Genomic DNA, 23,321 nt, shown 5'->3' with positions numbered 1-23,321 from the left:
TATACATACATGCACACATGCACACACATAGATATAATAGCTGCATTGCATTGAAAAGCTAATGGAGAGATGTTAATACTAGCTATGTCTGCGTGAGTAGGATTATCAGACTTTTTAATACTCTTTTTGCTTGTATTTTTATTTATATATTGAGCATGCATTATTTCTAATAAGAAGAAACAGCAAAAGTGACTTCATTTGGGGGTCACAATCTGCAGTAACATGAAGTAGACATGATAAACATAAGCTGAGCGATGATACTTTTTTTTGAGACAGAGTCTCTCTCTGTCACCCAGGCTGGAGTGCAGTGGCAGGATCTCAGCTCACTGCAAGCTTCACCTCCCGGGTTCATGTCATTCTCCTGCCTCAGCCTCCTGAGTAGCTGGGACTACAGGCGCCCGCCACCACGCCCAGCTTTTTTTTTTTTTTTTTTTTTTTTTTTTTTTTTTTTTTTTTTTTGGATTTTTAGTAGAGACAGGGTTTCACCATGTTAGCCAGGATGGTCTCAATCTCCTGACCTCGTGATCTACACACCTCAGCCTCCCAAAGTGCTGGGATTACAGGTGTGAGCCACCATGCCCAGCTGAGCAATGATACTTTTAAGAGGAGATTACAACTGGGGACATGGAGAGAACAGTGTAACACAAGGAAAGTTTTAATTTAATTCAATCCACAGGCCTTGATCACCTGCCAGCCACAAGATGTTGCTCTAGGTGCTGCAAGGAATAAAGGCATGAATAAGGCATGGTGCTCCATCCCAGCAGGGGGAGAAAAGTGTTGGGTGAGCTTTTATTGAGCGCTGGGACATGCCAGGCAGCACCTAGAGGCTTTGCCTATGCTATTTCTCATAATCCTCACAACGATCCTATGAGGTAAGTATCACAATCCTGCTTTTGTAGATGCGGAAATTGAGACATAGAGAGGTTTATTGACAGACCCAAAAATCACAATTAGTAAACCAAGATTTAAACCTATGTTATTTCTGATTTCATCCCTTTGCACCACACAAAACTGGATTTGTGAAGTATCTCTTAAGGAAGGTGTGAGTACAGTAGGGCTTCTATTAGTGGTTTGGGGAAGGCTTTCTGGAAACCCCGTGTGGTCTAGACTTCAAGACGGGGTGTGAATATGGGAGAAGAGCTATACCATGAACCTCAGGGAGGGGCAGCATCCTTTGGGAAGATGATACTGGCACATACCACAGCCTGGATGGGGTGCAGGAGTCAAGTGGGGGTGGCGGGTCTCCCAGCCCTATCACAGGAGGTGGGAGCAGAGTAGTGGGCCCACTAAGACTGGAAACTAGGAGTTACCAGGCTCACAAAGGGGTGGAAAACAGGAGCCAGAGGCAAGCACTCCAAGAGCGTGGTCACCGATGAAGGACATAACAGGACAAGCAGGAAGTAGCTCGGACGCCAGCAGTGATCTGCTGTGATGAGGGCCTTTTGGAAGGTCCATGTTCCCACCAACCTGCTGTCACCAGGACTTGGAGCCTGGCATCTGATGGGAAGAACATTCCAATCAGAAGAAAGACAGTGAGAAAGGGTATGACAACTTGAAGCAGTTCATGGTTTGTTAACAAGAGCAGAGATATTGGGTGTGGTGAGATGTTGAAGAGTTATCAGCAGAAAAACCATAGTTTTCTGGGAGTTATTTTCTTAACTCCGCCCACGGTCATTGTTACCAATGTTGAGGGGCCGGTGAGTGTGTGTGGGTGACAATGAAGACTTGTATTCATCAATTTATTGGTGAATCTTCCAGCTCCTGTGGTTCCAAGACTGTTTTTTGACCCTGGTCATACAAATATAAACAACCATCCCACCTAGAGCCAGTAATATAATTTGCAGAGCCCAGCGTAAAATGAAAACATCAAGCTCCTTGTTCAAAAATCAGAGAGGGAAATAGGGCCATTAAGGATCACCAAAGCATAAAACTTTTTCTTTCTTCCATAATTTTTCTTTTTTTTTAAACTAGTCATGATGTTTTTAATTTGATATTTAATGTCATTTTAAGTAAAGAAATATTTTAAATTTAATTATTAGTATGAATTTTACTATTCTTTATGTTGCATAGTGTTAGTTGTAAATGAAAATAAGTGCATTTGACTCATACGTGGAATCATTGAAATTACACAGTTCATATTTCCTAGCTCTTACTTGCATATATATTTTGTTCTTACCAGAGCAGCGGGAACACTGCACAAAACTAACTCAACTGTTTTAATTTTACTTCTTGATAACATGCATGTTCCATCAATACTCTTGACCTTCAGCTTACTGATGAGTAAGGAAGGGCTGAAAGGAAAAGGAACTATGGGTTGTCCTGTCTTTCCCTTTCCTTCTGTGACATCATTTTCAGTGTAAGTGGGTGGTTAATACAGGGAAGTAATGAGTAAGAAGGATATGATAGGGTTCCTCACTTGTCCACGTTTCTTAGAAAACCATTGCTTTCTTTCTATGCAAAGCAAGCTCTGGTTCGAATGGAAGGCACGGCCCGTCGGGCTGTCAGCACCCCTGATTACTCAATTACATATGTAACACACTTAACCTTGCACCACTTTCAGTCACCTGGAACTCCCACGCGCTGTGGTTCCACCAGAATTCTGCATTTGTCGGACATGGCAAATGCTATATGCAAACAGGGCAGCAAGAAACAACTGCATGAGTCCATCTGTTCCAGTCTGGTGTCCCCTTGCTCCTGGGCCTGTCCCTCTTCCTGGAGCATGTTGTTGGTTCTCATCTCTGGCTCCCTCCTCAACCTCTGCCTCACAGGACCCATCAGCGGGGTCAGCCTTTCCCTCACCTCAGACACACCACCTCCCAGGCAGGGAAGGAGAGCTCAGGCACCAGTGCTCAGCATTCAGTCAGAATATACACACACACCCCACACATACACCACACTCTACACACACCCCATACACATCGCATTCTACACACACATCTCACTCTCCACACACACTGCATCCTACACACACACACACCCTGCACCCCCCACACCATGTACACATACACATATACCACACCACACCCTACACACACATCACACACACACACACACACAGCTCACACACCTCATACCCTACGCGCACACATCTCACTCTCCACACACACCTCATCCTAACCTCAGGTCATAACACACACATGCAGCTCATGCCACACTCTCCACACATACGTCCCCACATACACACACAACTTACACACACACACACACACACACACACCACGTACCATTTGATTGTCCTTCCATTCTTATCACTTTACTGAAACTGCACTTTGAAAGATCATATCATAAATCCAACAATTGTTTACATCTTATTCCTTGATCACCTTGACGCAATTGCTACCGTTGGCTAGTCTTTTGTTCCTCAAAACCCTCTCCTTTGCTTCCAATACACTGAACAATCCTTGTTCTCCCATGTCTGTAGGAGCATTTCTGAATGAATCTTAACTCCTCTGCTCCTGGCCATGGGTTTCCCTCAAGACTTAGGTCTTAGCCATCACTTCTCTTCCCACCTTATTAATTTACATCATTCTCAGCCCTTGGCTGACGGCCCCCAGATCTGTGTCTTTCAGCTCAACTGCCTTCCAAAATCAGTCTATTAGCATCAACCTGAAGCACTGTGCCTCTCTGGGTCTCAGTTTCCTAACTGTGAAATGAAAGTTTGAACTGAATGATCTCATGCTAGACCCCAAAATTAAACTCTTCCTTCTGATTGTCCTAATTCATTGAAACCTCAAGCTGGAAACACCAATATTCACCCAGTTTACTTTCATAGCTCTTGCTCCCCAAGAAAATTAAGCTGAGGCAGGCTTCTTTTACATTAGGATCTGGGCCCACAGTCTTCTATCTTGGCTCTTTGGTGAATTTTTTTGCTGTTTCTCCTCTTCAGAACAAAGAACAGCTGACAATGAAAGGAAACCTCAGGTCATAACACACATTCTAGTAGGCAAATTACAGGTCTGTAGCTTAACCAATTTGTCTTGGCTACAGCTTAAGCAATGAGTCTATGTTTATATGGTTGTTTATTGCTATTCTCATATATTTGTTCCCCAAGGATTAGCTGATTTACTCAGCCCCAGTCTTCAAAAGACTTAATTCTTCCCTGATGGGCACCACACTTCAGCCCAATAGGTCCTTTCTGCAGCCACCTCTCCCTCAGCCCGGGAATTCTCTGGCTTCCCCACCCCCCGTCCAATTTCCCCAAGAGTCTGTTTTCCGGAACTTTTTTGTGGTGCACTGCATTTTCCTAAACCTGAATTAATCACCCACTTTTTATCCTTCAGAACCTACAACAACCCAAATAGCTTTCCTGTTTTGCGTAGTTGTCAACAGACTGACAAACCATCCAGATCATAAAACCAACAACTAGGAATCTCAGCTTTTTAATTAATTACCACAAAAATTTTTTTAATCTAGAGGAAAGGCAGGGGGAATGTGTTTGACATTTAGTTCTAAATTGGGGAGGGTAGCTTTTTGTTTTTGCTTTTGTTTTTTCAAAATTATAGTCAGGTTCAAATTATGAATCATCAAGGTCTAATTAATTCTCTCAATCCTTCTCTTTTACCTTCTGTATCCAGTTGGCCACACAGGCCTGCCTGGTGACCCTCACTTCAAATTGTCTCTCATACATACCTCTTCCTTTCCATTCTCAGAGCATCCCACTGGGTCACTGTCACAGTCCCCTGACTGGTCTCCTGTCTCTGTCCCTTCTCTCACCCACGGTGCAGACCCCTGCCAGACAATCTTCCTCAGATATTGCTTGCCTGGGGTTCCATCCCCATTCCAGCATCCTCGCTGGTTGACTCCCCGGGTGTCCAGAACTGAGTCCAGTCTCTGTCACTGGCTATAGTAGGGACAGAGTGAAGTGGTGGGGAAAGCATGAGTTTGGCAATTCTCAAGCTCCCACCTGCCAGTTACGTGACTTTGGAATACTTCAACTTTTGGAGTCTGTTTTCTAAATGAGAATCATGATATATAACCCCTACGACTGGGGGAGTCATTACATGGGATAATATACATAGAGTGTGTATATACATTAGTGCACAGTGCTTCTAAAGCATTTAGAGTTCCACCAATGTAAGTTCTTCCTGTTGTCTGCCCTCTCCAAGCTCTCATCCTGATGCCAGATGGTGATTTGCCTTGTATGGCTCTTAAAATCTTTCATATATAGATGTACCTCATCTCTGCAGCCAGGATGGACTTTTGAAAATTGGGGCCATGATTCATAGTTATTTGAAGTCTCTGTTAAAGCACACACCAGAAGTGCAACAAATAATCATGTAATCAAAACAAAAGCTGCAGTTGTGGTATCATTGTGTTGAGGCATGAGAGTGTGTCTGGGGAGCTTCCCTCTTTGGAAAGTGTTTTTCCGAGGCTGGTGTTAGAATGAGTTTCCACTTCCTAAGTACTTTCTGACCAGCCTTGGGTGGCAGAAGCTTGGGATGGGGCTGTGAGGAGGGAATGTGAGCCAGGGATGAAACACTAGTTACTACATCCTCTGTTGTCTTTCTCTTGATTTCAGGGCCCTTGTCTGATTGGGAGCTCCCAAACTGAGCCACATCTCTTTTTTTCTCCCCCCTCTCAGTTCCTCACCAACACCCAGGAAGCACTTTGGCTGTGCATTGTTTGGGAAGAAGAGTCTATGCTGTGCAACATGATATGTGTTTAACAGGAACCCTGGAGTAATAGTAACTCTCCCATTAATAACCCACATACATGCCTATCTTTCAGAAGGTGGTGTGGTACAGTGGAAGGATACTGACCACTAGTCAGGGCAACAGTTCTAATCCCCACTTTCACTGCATGGCTGGCTTCAAGTTCCATCCCACTTAGCTATTGTGTCAGGCCACTGTTTAAGAGATAAGGTCCAATCAGTGAAAAACAGCATCCATGCCACAAGATTCAAAAGAGGCAACTTAGAGAGGAGTCAGTATCACTGATCGTAGAAAATCTGAAGGGGCAAATGGGAGGGTGAAGCAACTCCAAGACTGGCAACTCCAGGAAGCTGCTCCTAACTCTAGAACTGGAGATAGAGGGAAGGGTGGTGTTTCTTTAGCCCTGGGCAACGCCACACAAGGGGAGCTGGAACCAAGGCAAAGACTGCCCAGCATGGGCTGGGGCCACAGAAGAGATGCTCTTAAGATGCTGCTCCCTGGCTTCCCCAATTCTCTTCATCTCCACTTTTCTGCCACTGCCTCTCATTCACCTAGAAGCCAGGGGAAAAGGGAGCCTGAGAAATGTCATTTTCAGGGACTGATCCCTGGGATACGGAACAAGCAGGGGAAGGGCATTGAAAGATAACTACCAATGATTTGCACATCTGTACAAATCATTGGTGTTTGCTCACACCCCACCCCATTATTTCCAGCAGCCCCTACAAGCCACCCCGATAAGTAATCTAACTTTAAAGAATGTTTTCTGCTCAAGTTTATCATTGAAGCAAGTGTGCTAACTCCTTTTTCCAATCAAAGCGTCACCCTTAAGTTCCTCCATAGAAATTCTTGAGCTGGTGCCATCACTGCCATCTCCAGCCTCACTCCACTGTCTATAAAGTAAGGAGGGCGGTGATGCCTTGGGACTCTGTGATTTGACCTCTTCCCCAGACTTCTGCTGGCTCAGCTGTCACAGCCTGGCTCTGACAAAGCCTCAGAACTCAATTGCCATGTGAAGCTGGACTTGGCCAGTCAATCATTTTTCATGCAACTCTTGAAGGTCACAGAAGCTGGAGGTTTTCAATTACGAGCAGACTGGGTGTGAGGATACAAGGGAGCTGCCAGGAAATGACAAGTGGTTGGCACAGCCTTTCTAGGCTGGGGCACGTCCCAGTTGCAGTGATAAATGCGCTTAGCCTCTTTGGTTGGCACCAACATGTCAGTCCTTGATAAAGAGCTCACCAAACATTTTGCTAATATGAACAAGGATAAACAGGATAGGATTTCAACTCCATTTAAAACACACACCTGGGAGTAATCTGAACAGACAAGGTGAGGAGGGAGGCCCTGAAGGACATGCATCGCCCATGCGTCCTTTCTGCTGTCTTATTTGAGTTTTCCCTCCTGTTCATTCAATTTCTCTAAAGTAATCAGTCCTATTTGTCTCAGCTAGAAGGGATTCCATAGAGAATGAATGACAGGGAGAAAACTGATGAATTTATTGTCCTCAAACCCAGAACAGACGCAAGGGAGTGATTCAGCTGGAAACAGACTGTGGTAGTTTTGAAAGCCATTTGGAGAAGTTTGGGGAAGTTTCTGAGAACAGAGGAGCGATTGGATGCTTTTAAAGAGGGGGGTCGCATAATAGTAGTAGTATTACTTTAAGAAGAGAAACCCAGCGGCACTGTGTTACTGGGTAGACTGGAGGTGCTGGAGGTAGAGAGGGTAGAGGCAGAAGGACCCTCAGGAAGGCACTTTGGAAATCTGTCCAGGTGGTGAGGAAGCACAGGATAGGGACAGGGTGGGGAGAAAATGTCTGATGGGAGGACTTGGTTGGTTTAGATTGATCATAAGCTCTTAGGAGATGCTCACACAAGGCACTAGACTACAGTAAGAAGACTGTACTAAAGCAAGACTTATTCATCTCAAAAGGGACAGCTGATGTGATGAGCTCCTTAATGAAGTGATGATAGAGATATTAACCTGGTCCAGGACTCAGCAAGAGAGTAGGAAGTATTCTCATGCTCTGTAGTTTCCATGTTGATAACTTCAAGCTCTAAACGATCTCTAAAGATCATTTGTCACCCCCAGTCTCTTCCCCTTTGCCATTCACCTCAAGATTTGAGCCAAACCAATACTTGGGACTGGCATTTTTGTTTTGGGGGGAGAGATACTGGACAGAGTGAGATACTCTACTTGTTCCTCGCAGGATTAAGAAGGGGATTCTCCTTGGAGCAGTCCACCTAACTGGCCAAGTGATTGAAGGAAGTAGGAAAGCCAGTTTCCTGAGAGGCTGCAAAGTAGAAGGAAACCCATGAGGGTGACTTGCCCTCATGGCGTTTCTCTGAGGAGAGAGAGAGGTGCTGTGCAGGTGCTAACAGCCACCAGGGCGATGGCCACCAGGGCAATGACCTGCATCCTCCCTTTCCCCAGCTGAAATGTTGTGAGTCACTAATCACATCTCTGAGTAATCTGAGATTTTAAGAATAAGAGAGAGAGAATTTTAATCTTATGGGAAAAGAAAAAATCAAACAGATTAAAACCCAAATCCCTCCAGAGGGAACAGCACATAATGGGATCAAACAGCACTCGAGACTCAAGGCTGCTGTGGTTCTCAGGCAGAGGAAAGGACCCACTCAAAACATTGGGTTTCATATTTCTATTTAGGGTGGTTTTTCCTGTTATCACTGAGTGGGTCACAGTGTGGATTTACAGTGTACAGGGGCAGGAGGCCTTGCCAGAATTTTGTGGAAGAAAGGAGACCAGTACTGATCTGCTGGTATAAATGAGCGCTGCCCACACTAAGCAATCTGCAGACACCCCTGCCTGACCTGGCCTTTCTGTTTTTCTAGAATATCCTTCCCCTTCATTCTTTGTTCTCATGGGCCAATTCCCACTCATCATTCAGTATCCCTCTCTGGAGTCAGAATGCCTAATTTCAAACCTAAGCTCCATTTGTTTACATGTCTGACTCCCAAGCCAGACTTCAAGCCCTTTAAAAGGAAAGAACTACGTTATGTTTTTTAATCCCTGTACCCAGCACAGGGCCTGACACCTAGGACTTTCTCAGGGAACACCTGATAAATGTGTAATTAGGAAGCTAAGAGCATTAATTCTGCAACTGAGCTGTCCTGATCCTACCACACACTGACTGTCTGACCCTGGGCAACTTTCTTAACTTCTTTCTGCCTCAATTTCTTCATCTTGAAAAAGGGGATAATAACAACATCTCACATGGTTGATGTGAGGATGAAAGGAGTTCACATATGTGTAATGTTTACAACATTACACATTAGCACAGAGACAGTACTCAATAAAAGTTAGCTATTATTATCATCAGCACTATCACTGGCACCTCAGATGAATTATTAGCCATCTTTTTTAAAAGAGCTACACATTAAACATAGTGGGTTAGTTAATAATTCCTCTTTAGTGCTATGACTTGTGATGAACTTGTGATTAAGTGAATTAATGATAACACAAACAAATTATAATTCAGGATTTCGTGTACTAACTTGGCCTAGACATAAGATGAGCCCTAGAGAGCCAAATTGGCTCATTTATCTCTGCTCTAAGAAGGCCCCATAGTGAAGGGGAATCATTCACCAAGAAGTGCCATCAACAAGGGAATTTGTTTTTGAACAAAAATGATTGGGCTATTTTTCAACCTCAGCTTCAGGTGACACATTTTTATTTTGTCTCAGTCTGAAGAAAAGAAAGATTTTTAGAAAAAAAAATCATGCAGGAAGTGGCAGAAAACAAACATTATAGGATATATGGAAAGTCAGCGCCCACTGGAACAGAGAGGTAAAGTACCAGACCTAGTTTACGGCCAAGTCACCACAACTAACAGTCTTTTGTTCTGGGAGTTTAGAGCCAAGATTTCAAGGAAACCTCACTTACTCCACAATAAGATAACCTGACCTATGCCAAGCTTCCAATTATGCACATGTATAATAAGCATCTCAAGGTCAGGGAGTGGGATTTTAACTTCTCTGTGTCTTCTGTTGAAACAATAATAATAACTACCATTTATAGAGTGTCTAGGACATGCCAAACATTATGCTAAGCACTGAACATAGATTGCTTCATTTTCTCCTCACAAAAACCATATAAGAAAGATTCTAAGCTCTCTTTTACAGATGAGTCAACAGATGCACAGTGACTTACCCTTGGACACACAGCCAATGAGGCTCTGAACTCAGACAATATACCCTGTAGAATAGTAGGCATGCTTACATCTTATATTTGATACCTTCTATAAAACATACTATATAAGCAACAGCCACTTGCAAATTGCTCTGCTGGCTGACTGGCTGGCTGGGTGGGTGGATGGATAGATGGATGGACGGACGGACAAGGCTTCTATAGAAGAAAACCTAGAATTTATCCCTAGACTCTTTCTTCACTTGGATCTGGACTCCATGAAAAGCCACCTATAGTGAGATAAGTCTCTGCCTTCTCCAAGTCTTATTTTATATGACTAAAACAGTACTTCAGCTTACAGAATCCTTGGGCCTGCCCTGGAATCTACCCCTGGTTCACTAGCACAGGGATGGGGCACCCAGAAAGCCAGGTAAAAGCTGCTCACCTGTCATCCAGAGTTTTACAGTAACACCAGCTTTAGACTGTAAATCCATCTAGCAGTCATGGAATCCTTCAAATTACAGGCTCCTGAGTCTCTTTTCTCATTGTTAATGCAGCTGTCATGTTTAAGAAAGCCACAGAACCTTTAGCTGGCTCTGAGAAGCTATGTTTTTCCTTTGCTTGCTGGGAACAAAAACAATAGCTTTCAAGTTCTTTCAAGCTAATCTTTAAAGACAGAATAATAGACAGAGTCTAAGGGGGCCAAATAGAAAGTTGGTCATTAGGACCCAGAAGCCTTGACTGGAGCTGGCTGTACTGACAGATAACCTAATGAGCAAAAGCCATAGGATTCCTGATGAAAAATGAGGACTCACTCCAGTTCCCCTGCCTCCTGCATCATCAGCTGCTGCCAATGGCCCTGTGTGAGGGATGCCCCATTCCCTTCCCCCTACTCATGGTGAATAAGCATTTGGTCCATCCACCGTATTGGAGAAGGGTGGGCAAGCCCCCATCTTGCACTGGAAATTCACCAGCTGAAGAATCTCAGCTTTGTATCAGCCCCATCTTCCAGCACTGTGCAGATCTGTTCCTGATTAGATTCCAGCAGCTGGGCACAATCTCTTTCCTCAACACTGAAAATGATTTTGGGGGAGTGTGGGGGGAATAAACAATGGAATTTGCCGTGTTAATATTCTCTGCAGCCTGCCAGGCGTGGGATGCATACTAAGCACTGTGGAAAGCTCATCCACCCACAATCAGGAGGTAAACTTGGGCTCCAAAGGGTGAGAGTGAGCTGGTCTAAAAGAGAAAGTCCCTCAGCTTATAGCCACTGAGTCTCCTCCCTCCACTCTGGTTTCTGAAGCTGGCCTGAGAGGAGGAACCTGTCTTTCCAGCTGGGGTCGGGTAGTTACTGAGCCCCAAACCTCAGACTGGGGTATAAGGCAACAGACCCGTGCCACAGAGGAAGAAGGCCCTTTCGGGCTTATTGAACAGTTTAGTAGTATCAACATTGGCTGTTTATTAAATACCTATTATGGATCAGGGACTGTATTAAATCCTTCACAAACATTGTTTAATTTTAAAGTTACATTGATTACAAGATAAATCCATGCTCATTATCTTAAAAGTAATATACATGAGAAAAAAATGAAAAAATAAATCCTCTGTAATCCCATCTCCCAAAGATAATCACCATTAACATTTTGGCATGTATAGTATACAATATTCCCATTAAGTGTAGATACTCTTACTCATTTTGTAGCTGGGGAAATTCAGGCCTACAGAGGTCAAGTATCTAGATAAAAACCACTGAACTAGTAGAGTTGGGATTCAAACTCTGGTTCTTTGATGACTGTTTATTGAGAATGTAATAGATGTTAAGCGTTGTTCTGAGAAATGGGGTGGCAGGTCCTAAAGGAATAAGACAGATAAGGTTTTTGTCACCATGAACCTTCAGTCTAGTGAGAAAGCCGATCAATACATAGGTAAGCGATCTCTGAAAGTGACAAGAGCCATGTAGAAAATAAAAACAAGTAAATGATCTCTGAAAATAAAAGAACCATGTAGAAAATAAAAATAAGGCACTTGTATGTTAAGTGACTGTCATGGGGAAGGTAGTAACTTGGAATGGGTCAGAGAAGGGTTATTTGAGGAAATAACATTTTCATTTCTTACACAAACACTTAAGTGGTGTTTACTGTATGCTGATCACTATTTTTTTAAACAAATATTAATGTATTTAAACCCCAAAAAACCCTATGATGTAGGGATTATTACCATTCTTATTACAGATGAGGAAACTGGGACTGAGTAACTTTTCTAAGAAGTGGTGAGGTGGTGAAACCCAAGATTTAGATCCAAGGCAGTTTGACTCCCAAAGACGTGCTTGTGTCCATTACTCTTCACTGCCTCTGTTTGGGCTGAGATGTGAATGACAAGGTGCCATTCATGTAAAGATCTGCAGAGAATGCTCAAACAGAAGGGACAGCAAGGGCAAAACCTCAAGTTTGCTCAGCATGCCTGAGAATCAGAAGGAATCCCATTGGCCCTTCAAGCCAGCTTGGAGAGGTCCTTTGGATTTTATCTTAAGTGTAGTGGGAAGAAATTGGAGGTTTTCATCAGAGAAGTAACTCAATCAAATTTGCATTTTAAAGTGATCCTTTGCCTATTGAATAGAGAATAGATTTTAGGGGCACAAGTCGATCCATGGACCAGATAGGGGTTCAGATTGATGATGAAGGTGATTTGTGCTAGGATACTAGCCAAGGAGATGGAAAGAAATGGAAAATAAAATTGATCTAAAGTTACATTTGTTCCATTTAAAGGTCACTGCCTTAGAGAAAAGCATTATGGTAAAAATTCTTTGCTAAGCAAGGCAAGATCACCTTGTGGGGTTGGGTGGGAAGCATAAAATGGATAGGGCTGGTCTTTTACAGGTAATGAGCTGGAATCAGTGAGACAGTTTATCACAAAGGCACAGGAAATAATAACATCAAATACTGAGTGGATAGCTAACTTTTCCTAGCCTCCCTTCTAAGCTCTTTGCATATACTAACTCCTGGAGTCCTCAAACAGTCCTATGAGTAAGGGGTTTTCATTGATCTCACTTTACAGATAGGTTGAGTAGTCAAAGCCATAAAGCTGGTAAGGGGCAGAGCTAAGCCTTCAACCCAGGCAGGCTGGCTCAAAACCATGGCTGTTAACCACTATGCTGGCCTGCTTTTGAGAGATGTCTACCAATCCAACCAACAGTCTAGAGAGCAACAAGGTGGCAGGTAAACATATACCCAGCAGTGGCAGCAAGGGCCTTTTATTGTTTTCCAAGAAGAGTAATTTTTGCTTTAAAAAGAACACTAGGGTACAAAGTGTCCCTCTTTCAGAGCTGCATTTCACAACACACAAAAAAATCCCGTTTGTGAAGCCACAGCTCATCTCATCAGTTCTACACCCATTTCAACAATAAACAGGCGATACCAGCTACATAGCAAGGCTTCAAGGTTGGGTGCCATGCCTAGGTAGTTTGGACAGTTGGTCAACTTAAATTTTTTTTAAAAAATTCCAGAAAACTCAATCTATGATTGCAGATGATGAAAATTACAAACTAACACATCACTTTGAGCTAAAGAATTACGTCCTCAAAGGTGGCATATTAATTGCATTCTGATGGAGAAGACATTTCTATCAGCAGATAAGGATTGAAAGTGAAAGTACGAATTTAGTGAATAAGAAGAAATACCTGCAAGAAACACATTTTGGAGCAAGCATACTTAACAACAGCCATCTTCTTATTTACATACTTGCTTTAGTTGCCAATGAAAGTTTTCATATCAGTGAGCTACTAGATTTCACGTGCATAATATAACATATATTTAATGTATATATATTATGCCAGCCCATACTAGGGAAATGATATAGAGAAGATACAAGGAGATTTAAGATTTAATTTTTTCCCCCCAGAAGTCTATCCTCTAACCATAAAAACAAACCATATACATTCACCTGTACAATTCGAGGGACTTTAATTCATGCTATAAATGTTTTAAAAAAGGCCAAGGAGGGACTTATCATGCCTGCTGGGCTGATCAGGCAAAGCTTCTCAGAAGAAATGGCATTCTTGTTGGGCCTCGAGGGATGCATGGGAATTTGATAAGGAGACAGGAAGAGACTTTCCAGCTTCAAAAACACTAGGAATGCTCATGGAATAATGGCAGAACAGCCCAACTAGAGCAAGAAAATGGGTATTATGGGCTGAACTATGCCCCCCAAAATTCATAAGTTGAAGCCCTAATCCCAAAAACTTCAACATGTGCATTTGGAGACAGGGACTTTAAAGTCATGTTTAAGTTAAAATGAGGCCATTACAGTGGACCCTAATCTAATCTAACTGGTGTTCTTATAAAGAAGAGGACAGAGACACCAGGGATGTGCGCATACAGAGGAAAGACCATGTGAAGACTTAGTGAGAAGGCAGTCACATTCAAGCCACAGAGAGAGGCCTCAGCCTTGCTGACACCTTGATCTTCAACTTCTAACCTCCATAAACTTCTGTTGTTTAAGCTACCCACTCTGTGGTGCTTTGTTACGGCAACTGTAGCACACTAATACATGCGCATAAGAAGGCAGAGGGAGGGGCCGGGCGCGGTGGCTCACGCCTGTAATCCCAGCACTTTGGGAGGCGGAGGCGGGTGGATCAGGAGTCAGGAGATCAAGACCATCCTGGCTAACACGGTGAAATCCCATCTCTACTAAAAATACAAAAAAAAATAGCTGGGCGTGGTGACAGGCGCCTGTAGGCCCAACTACTCGGGAGGTTGAGGCAGGAGAATGGCATGAACCCGGGAGGCGGAGCTTGCAGTGATCCGAGATCGCGCCACTGCACTCCAGCCCAGACCACAGAGCGAGACTCCGTCTCAAAAAAAAAAAGAAAGAAAAAGAAAGAAAGCAGAGGGAGAAAAAACTGGGTTTGGGGTTTGGTGATTTGGGCAAGGCTGAGGGCCACCATCTCACCTTGCTCTTCACCCCAACTGCATCGATGTCCCACCTAGGTGTGTTGCTGGTCACAAGATGACACGTCAGGAGATGTGAGTGAATCAATATGATAATAAACTGGCAGATATTCAACTGACTGCCCAGACTCTAGCATGTGGGAGTAGCTCTGTAAATGTTGATTGAAGTAATGAATAAATGCATGAAGTAGACTCCAGTCAAAAATGCAGATGGAAAGTGATATTTGACAAAGGCAGCCAGGGAGCACGTTAACTCCTTGTTTCTCTAGATTCACTCTTTTATCCATTTACACTCTGCTTTAGTTTTTTTAATGTCCCTTATTATTACTTAATTTTAGTAAATGTGTTTTTATGTATTTGTCTTCCCCTACTAGAATTAAAGCTTGATTAGAATGGGCCTGGACTTTCTTTTTCTTTTTTTTTTTTTTCCACTCAGTACCTATAACAGTGACATAGAGGACCTTCAGTAAATATTTGTTGATTGAATTAATAAAGGTATCATTTTCCTTTCACATTGAGTGTTTAAAACTTTTTGAAATTGGATTGAATTAACTCAGCACTCAGATTTCACTAATATAAGAATATATGTTTTATAACTTATAATGAGTTTTTAAACGTATCTTCTCATTTGCTTCTCACAACAATTTTGTAAGGTTCAAAAGGTTTAAGTGTTCTTCACATAGGTACCACAGGGATTCAAACTCAGTTTTCTAAGAACTTATCTAATGCTCGTTTCACTACACCATGTTGTTTCCTTAATGGCTTTACTGAGTTATTATTTAATGATTCTATTGTGAATCAATAAAAGAAATAACAAAGATTTTCTCTATTACCTGCTGAATTGCTGTTGAGGACATTATATACTAATAATCAGAGTTCCTTATGTTAGGAATCAATAGGAATTTAGTGCTAGGAACAAGTCTGGGTCTCCTGAAAATTGATGTTTCCTCTTACCAGACAAAACCTGATAAATTATGGAATCTCATTTTTTGTCTTGCCTGTTAGGAAACACAGAAGTTGAATTAGTGCCTACTTGCAGTAATAATCTAATTTATTGTCCAATTGCAATCTTTCCCTCCTACACATAATTTCTGATCTTTGTTTTCATTTTAACCAATTATGTATATGGATACACAGTTTTTATTATTAGCTGTAGCAAATCGTTCTCAGAAGTAGCTAGAGTAGAAAAGACAGAAAATAGGCAGTAACTAGCACTAGTCAAGTGCTTATCATAGGCCAGGGGCCATTTTTGTACCTTATATATATAGTACTTTATTTCATCATCGAAAAACCAAAACTGCATGTTACCAGAGAAACCAAATGTTACAATACAGCATGATGAAATTAATGTTCTGAATTATGAAAGCACATGACATGTGCTTTCTCTCTACTTCCTCAGCTATTACCCCGGTAGGAGCCTCCATCACCTCTCATCTCCATTATTTCAATACTCTCCTAATTGGACTTCCTGCTTCCACCCTTGCCCTTTTAGTCTGTTCCCCAGAGAGCAGCTAGAATTAGCTTGTTAAAACAAGAGCCAGAGCATGTCACCCCTCTGCTCAAAACTCTCCAGTGACTTCTCATCTTACTCTGGGTAAAAGCCAAAGTCCTTCCAAAAACCCACAAGGCCCTGCAAGATGTTGCACCTGCTGTGTCTTTGGCCTCATCTCCTCAAGCTCTCTCCCTCCTTCACTCTGCTTTTTGGCCACACTGACCTCTTGCTGTTCCCTGAATATTCCATTCACCTGTTTACTTCATGGTCTTTGCAGTTGCTGTTCCCCAAGGCTGGAATATTCTTGCTTCAGATATGGCATGCTCTCTCATCACCTTCAAGGGTCAAATGTCACCTTCTCAGTGAGGGCTTCCTTGCTCTCCTTGCCAGTTCCTCCCTCAACACTCCCTGTCCTCCTTCTTAGTTTATTTCACCTGAGCACATTTAACTAACATACTATTTATTTATGTATAGTTTATTTATATCGACTGTGTCTTACGCCACAATAAAGACTGCAAAGGCAGGCATTTTCTGTCCATCTTGTTCTTTGCTATATCCCAATCAACTAGAAAAGTGTTTTAGGCCAGGTGTGGTGGCTTACACCTGTAATCCCAGCACTCTGTGAGGCCAAGGCAGGCAGATCACCTGAGGTTAGCAGTTCAAGGCCAGCCTGGTCAACATGGTGAAACCCCATCTTTACTATAAGCACAAAAATTAGCCAGGTGCAGTGGCACATGCCTGTAATCCCAGCTATTTAGGAGACTGAGGCATGAGAATCACTTAAACCTGGAAGGCAGAGGTTGCAGTGAGCTGAGATCGTACCACTGCACTCCAGCCTGGGCAACAGAGCAAGATTCTGTCTCCAAAAAGAAAAGAAAGTGTTTGGCATTAAAATATTTATTGGGCATAAAGTAGGTGCCCAATAAATATTTTCTGAATTAATGAGGCAATGTGGAGGGAGGAGACAAACATACCACATTTTGCAAATATGCAAATATGTTCAAAATGCCTTTGTATGTTTGCAGATACACAAAATGTACAAAACTAACATATTCACTGTGTTATTAAACTGGTCTTCCAAACTCTTTCCTTCTACCACATATTAAAACTATCAGGTAAATTCACTTGTGACTGGCTGCATAGAAAGTAATTATCTATGAAATTTTGGTATATGGATTTTGTCAGATGTACAGGGCATCTTTGACTAGGTGAGCTGAAGCCCCAACTATGCTACTATAGATAGTTCATTTCCTCCCAATACCCCACTCGCAACTCTTTTCCATTTATCAATATCCATGGGAACTTTTGTTTTATAACTAGAGAAGGTGAAATATTGGGTTTGGAGTAATGGGAGCTAGAAGCAGAGGAGGGAAAAGGAGGCAGGGATCTTTTTTATGTGTTCATTACTGCATCTAAGCTTCTGGAAAAGTACCAGGTGCATACTAGGCAGTCAACAAAGATTTGTTGATTTAATTGTTCACACGGTCCTTTGGTCTGAATATTTATGGTTGGAAAGATGAAGACCAGAGGTCAGAACCGTTTTTTAGGAAAATTTTGAGACACTGAGTAACACATTCTCCTCACCTTTGCCTAGAGTCCTGGCAGCTTTGGAAGCTTTGGGAGGTGGCACTCCTGGAGGGACACTGGCATGCCAGATGTGAGCAGTGCCAGTGGTGGTGCCTCTTCAAGGGGCTCTTGGGCACAAGAAATGGGAAGTCGAAGGCTCCTCGCAGTGGCTGTAGCTGAATGACTGGGCTGGGACACACATGAGACACCCATTTGGGAACTCCCAGAAATAAATAACAAGGATTTTGAGGATACAGGGTGCTTGACTCTATCAGCTGGTGATGTAGGTTTGAATTTCATGTGACATCACAATTTAGATTTGGAAGGAGCTTTAGAATCATCTCAACTAACTAGATATTTCATCCAGAAGTTTCTTTTGTCTTCATGGAAGAACAAACACACTTAAGCATGATATCATTTAGTCTTCCCTTTCTCTCATATGTCTGTCTGTGAGTTTATTGAGATTATTGTAAATCCATCTCACCCTCCACCCCACAGCTATCCGTGTTGACAATTGCTGCCTGTCAAACTTTCTGGCTTTTGCTGGAGGTAAGAGCATTTGTTCCTCTCCACTTCGTGTGTGCCTCACTGTTGAGACTCCTGCCAAGTATCTTCTTGCAGTTTTAATTGCTAGTCTTAGTATGGGGTGGCTCTCCTCCTTTAGAAGAGAAAAAGCATTCATTTAATTTCTAACCCAATTAATCCATGAGCTCATGAGCTCATGCTCTGTGGGTCACAGTGATGGGCTCTGTAGACATCAGCAGAATAGAAATTGCCAACATTAACACGACTGCCTTCCCAGGAACGCATTCCCCATCCAGGAATGACTAACACAGGGCAAGATTATGTTTGTACTCCAGTAGCTTTCTTCAATTAATTAATCAGCAGGTACACATTCAAAAACAAGCTTCTGAAAGTGTTGAGGACTTGCTGGCATTCTTGGGAACGCCAGGGCAATAACCCAGGCATTTCAGAGGAGCTTACTACTAACAGCCTAATGATTCTTAGGCTGACCCCTCCCAACTCCCTGTCTTTAGAGGGAATGCTATTCCACTTCTAAGAGAGTTACATGGATAATAAACTGGGCCTGGGAGTCAGATCAGAGTAGAAATTTCCTGTGTGATCTGCTCCTGGTGGAAATGGAAGAAGAATTCTTCCTAAGCCTGCCCAGGTGTGGGGGAAAAAATGGCCAGTGGCTACAGGGGCAGCTGTGAATGGCAGAGGAAAACTGGGCCAGGGGCCAAGAGATGGGGGCTATTTAAGTGCTTGTCGCCTCTCAGTTCTATGCTCTTCAGTTTCCTTTTCTATAAAACAAGATGGTTATGCCAGAGGATCTCAGAGGTCCTAGTGGTCTTGCTTCTCTCTGAATGTGGGTATCAAACAACGGCACTTAGGCACTTGCTGGTACTTGGCCTTTCTCTTTCTCTAATCTGCCTCCCACCACCATTTTCTGCCAACATGGAATATTAATATTATGAATACATTTCTTTGAGCATGGCAGCTTATTGAGGCTTCTTGAGTCCAAGAGAAGGGATTAGGGATAGGGAAACAGATATGCAATATGGTGCAAGCAGGAAGAGAGAAGGGTGATGTGGGGGGAGTGAGGCAATAGAATAAGAGACATCTAGACTTGGCGGAATGGGCAAAATTATGTGACTGGAGGAAAAGTTATCTTCCAAGCTGATCAAAGCTGGATTCTGTAACTACACTCCACATTCCCTGTAAGGAAAGGAACTAAAAGGAAAAACAATAACCCAACTGATATGGCTTGGCTCTGTGTCCCCACCCAAATCTCATCTTGAATTGCACTCCCATAATTCACATGTGTTGAGGAAGAGACCCAATGGGAGATAATTGAATCATGAGGGTGGATTCCCCATAATGTTCTTGTGGTAATGGATAAGTCTCATGAGATCTGATGGTTTTATCCGGGGTTTCCACTTTTGGGGCTTCCTCAGTCTCTGCCTGCTGCCATCCACATAAGATGGGACTTGCTCCTCCTTGCCTTCCACTATGATTGTGAGTCTTCCCCACTCACGTGGAACTGTGAGTCCAATTAACCCTCTTTCTTTTGTAAATTGCCCAGTTTTGGGTATGTCTTTATCAGCAGCGTGAAAATGGACTGACACAGTAAATTGGTACCAGTAGAGTGGGGCGTTGCTGAAAAGATACCCAAAAATTTGGAAGCAACTTTGGAACTGGGTAACAGGCAGAGGTTGGAAGGGTTTGGAGGGCTCAGAAGAAGACAGAAAAATGTGGGAAATTTCGGAACTTCCTAGAGGATGTTGAATGGTTTTGACAAAAATGCTGATAGCGATATGGACAATAAAGTCCAGGCTGAGGTGGTCTCAGATGGAGATGAGGAACTTGTTGGGAACTGGAGCAAAGTGACTCTGTTATGTTTTAGCAAAGAGACTGGTGGCATTCTTCCCCTGTCCTAGAGATCTGTGGAACTTTGAACTTGAGAAAGATGATTTAGGGTATCTGGCGAAAGAAATTTCTAAGCAGCAAAACATTCAAGAGGTGACTTGAGTGATGTTAAAAGCATTCAGTTTTAAAAGGGAGACAGAGCATAAAAGTTTGAAAAATTTGCAGCCTGACCATGTAATAAAAAAGAAAATCCCATTTTTTGAGGAGATATTCAAGCTGGCTGCAGAAATTTGCATAAGTGACAAGGAGCCAAAAGTTAATCCTCAAGACAATGGGGAAAATGTCTCCAGGGCATGTCAGAGGTCTTCACAGCAGCCCCTCCTATCACAGGCCTAGGAGGAAAAAGTGGTTTCGTGGGCCAGGCCCAGGGTCCCCATGTTGTATGCAGCCTAGGGACTTGGTGCCCTGTGTCCAAGCAGCTCCAGCTATGGTGGAAAGGGGCTAACATTGAGCTCAGGCCATGGCTTCAGATGGTGCAAACCCCAAGCCTTGGCAGCTTCCATGTGATATTGGGCCTGTGCGTGCACATAAGTCAAGAATTGAGGTTAGGGAACCTTCACCTAGATTTCAGAAGATGTAAGGAAACACCTGGATGCCCTGGCAGAAGTTTGCTGCCGGGGTGGGACTCTCATAGAGAACCTCTGCTAGGACAGTGTGGAGGGAAATAGGGGGTCAGAGCCCCCACACAGAGTCCCTACTGGGGCACCATCTAGTGGAGCTGTGAGAAGAGGGCCACTGTCCTCCAGATTCCAGAATGGTAAATCCAGAGACAGCTTGCACTATGCACCTGGAAAAGCCGCAGACACTCAATGCCAGCCTGTGAAAGCAGCTAGGAGGGGGGCTATACCCTTCAAAACCACAGGAGCAGAGCTGCCCAAGACCATGGGAACTGAACTCTTGCATCAGTGTGACCTGTATGTGGGACATGGAGTTAAAGGAGATCATTTTGGAGCTTTAAGATTTGACAGCCCCGATGGATTCCAGACTTGCATGGGCCCTGTAGCCCCTTTGTTTTGGCTAAGTTCTCCCATCTGGAATGGTTGTATTTACTCAGTGTCTGTACCCCAATTGTATCTAGGAAATAACTAACTTGCTTTTGCTTTTACAGGCTCATAGGCAGAAGGGACTTGCCTTGGCTGAGGTGAGACTTTGGACTGTGGACTTCTGAGTAAATTCTGAAATAAGTTAAGACTTTAGGGACTGTTGGGAAAGCATGACTGGTTTTGAAATGTGAAAAAATGAGATTTGGCAGGGGCCAGGGGCAGAAAGATATGGTTTGACTCTGTGTTCCCACCCAAATCTCATCTTGAATTGCACTCCCATAATTCCCATGCGTTGTAGAAGGGCCCCGGTGGGAGATAATTGAATCATGGGGGTGGTTCCCCATAATGTTCTCATGGTAGTGAATAAGTCTCATGAGATCTGATGGTTTTATCAGGTGTTTCCACCTTTGCAGCTTTCTCATTCTCTCTTTGCCTGCTGCCATTCACATAAGACAGGACGTGCTCCTCCTTGCCTTACACCATGATTGTGAGGCTTCCCCAGCCACGGAGAACTGTAAGTCCAATTAAACCTCTTTCTTTTTAAATTGCCCAGACTCAGGTATGTCTTTATCAGCAGGGTGAAAACAGACTAATACATCAACCTTCAATAGGAAGGTGAAAATAGCATGGGATGCCAAAATTTCCCTGGCCACAAGAATCAGGGCCCAGAAGATGGGCCATTAACTAAAGAAAGAGATTGACCCCTGGAAAGAACTGTCTAGTGCTGCAAACCTGACCAGATCCTCGTGTAATGTGAAGGCTTGTTTGTGACTTTCCTCAACTGACTGCAGGGATCTCTTAAATCTCAATCTCTCTCATGCTCTCTCTCTCTCCCCAACCCCTACCTCCCCCTATGCATTCCCACACAGCACAAATGAGATGTGTCCTTGAACCAATAACTACATGCACAGTTTTACAGTGAATAATATGAGATGTGCTGATGCAGAAGCAAAAATGTGAGAGTGTGTTGTTTAATGGTAAAATCTCCACACATTTTACAATTGGCTGTTAAGGATAATAACCAAAGCAATAGTAGAACATATTGTAGAAATTCAATATGTATTTGAATAATGAAGGGGGAGAATTTCATTCACTAATTAACTCAATTAATGAGAGAACTTAAAGCTCATCTATTTTCATAGGCCCTGTCCTATGGTGGGACAGGTGCCCTGTTCTCTGATAGCATATCTTACTATTTTTTTCTGGGACATCTCTACAAATTCGTTCCTTTTTGAATAAATCAAATAAGCACCTCTCAAACATTTAGACCTTCATATGAAGGCCTCCTTATTTAGACCTCTTTATAAAGCACTTCCACCTAGGCCTTCATAAGGAGGAGGAAGGCTTGGAAAAGTACTGTGTGAAGGCTATTTCACTCTGTATTGCCACCAGCCAGCCTGAAATGCTGAGAAACAAATGTTCTCAATCATTTGTATAGTTCGGTAGGCTCATTTTCTCACAGCTGTGTGAGATAAAAACAAGTCGCTGATTTTTTCCTTAGTAAACCAAATTCTAATTGGAGAGTCTATATCAAAAAAGAATCTACTTAAATGCACATATCCTTGTTTAGTATTCTTTGACATGCACGAATGAAAGACAATATTCTGTTATTTTGTCTTGCTCTCTCTCCTAGTAACCATGACAGAAAGCTATCAGGGTGTGTGTGAACAGCTCTCATATAAAATTATGACAATGTATTGCTGAGCAAGGTTCTTTGAGTAAGTCAAGAAATGCAAAAATCAAAGTTCTCATAAGTACATTAACTTTTTGCATAAACATTTCCCACTCTAAACCTCATCATTGCAGGTTCCTGTATCTCATTTCCTGGATATCTAGGGATGATTCTCTGGGCTGAGAACAGGGTATCTTGAAGCACTACAGTTGTGCTCTCATGAAAATACAGAATTTAGAAGGTTAGAAGGAAATACATCACATCAAAGCAGCCTCTCTCTGTAGATTACACACGTCAGGTCAGAGGGATTGGACATATGTATCCCAAATGGAAGGAGGCAATGGGTACCTACTCCCAGACCATTCCAGTAATGCATCT

Source organism: Rhinopithecus roxellana, chromosome 8 (assembly GCF_007565055.1).
Source record: "Rhinopithecus roxellana isolate Shanxi Qingling chromosome 8, ASM756505v1, whole genome shotgun sequence".
NCBI classification, from domain to species: Eukaryota; Metazoa; Chordata; class Mammalia; order Primates; family Cercopithecidae; genus Rhinopithecus; species Rhinopithecus roxellana.
The sequence above is the reverse complement of the archived record's forward strand: the minus strand, read 5'-3'. Positions refer to the sequence as shown.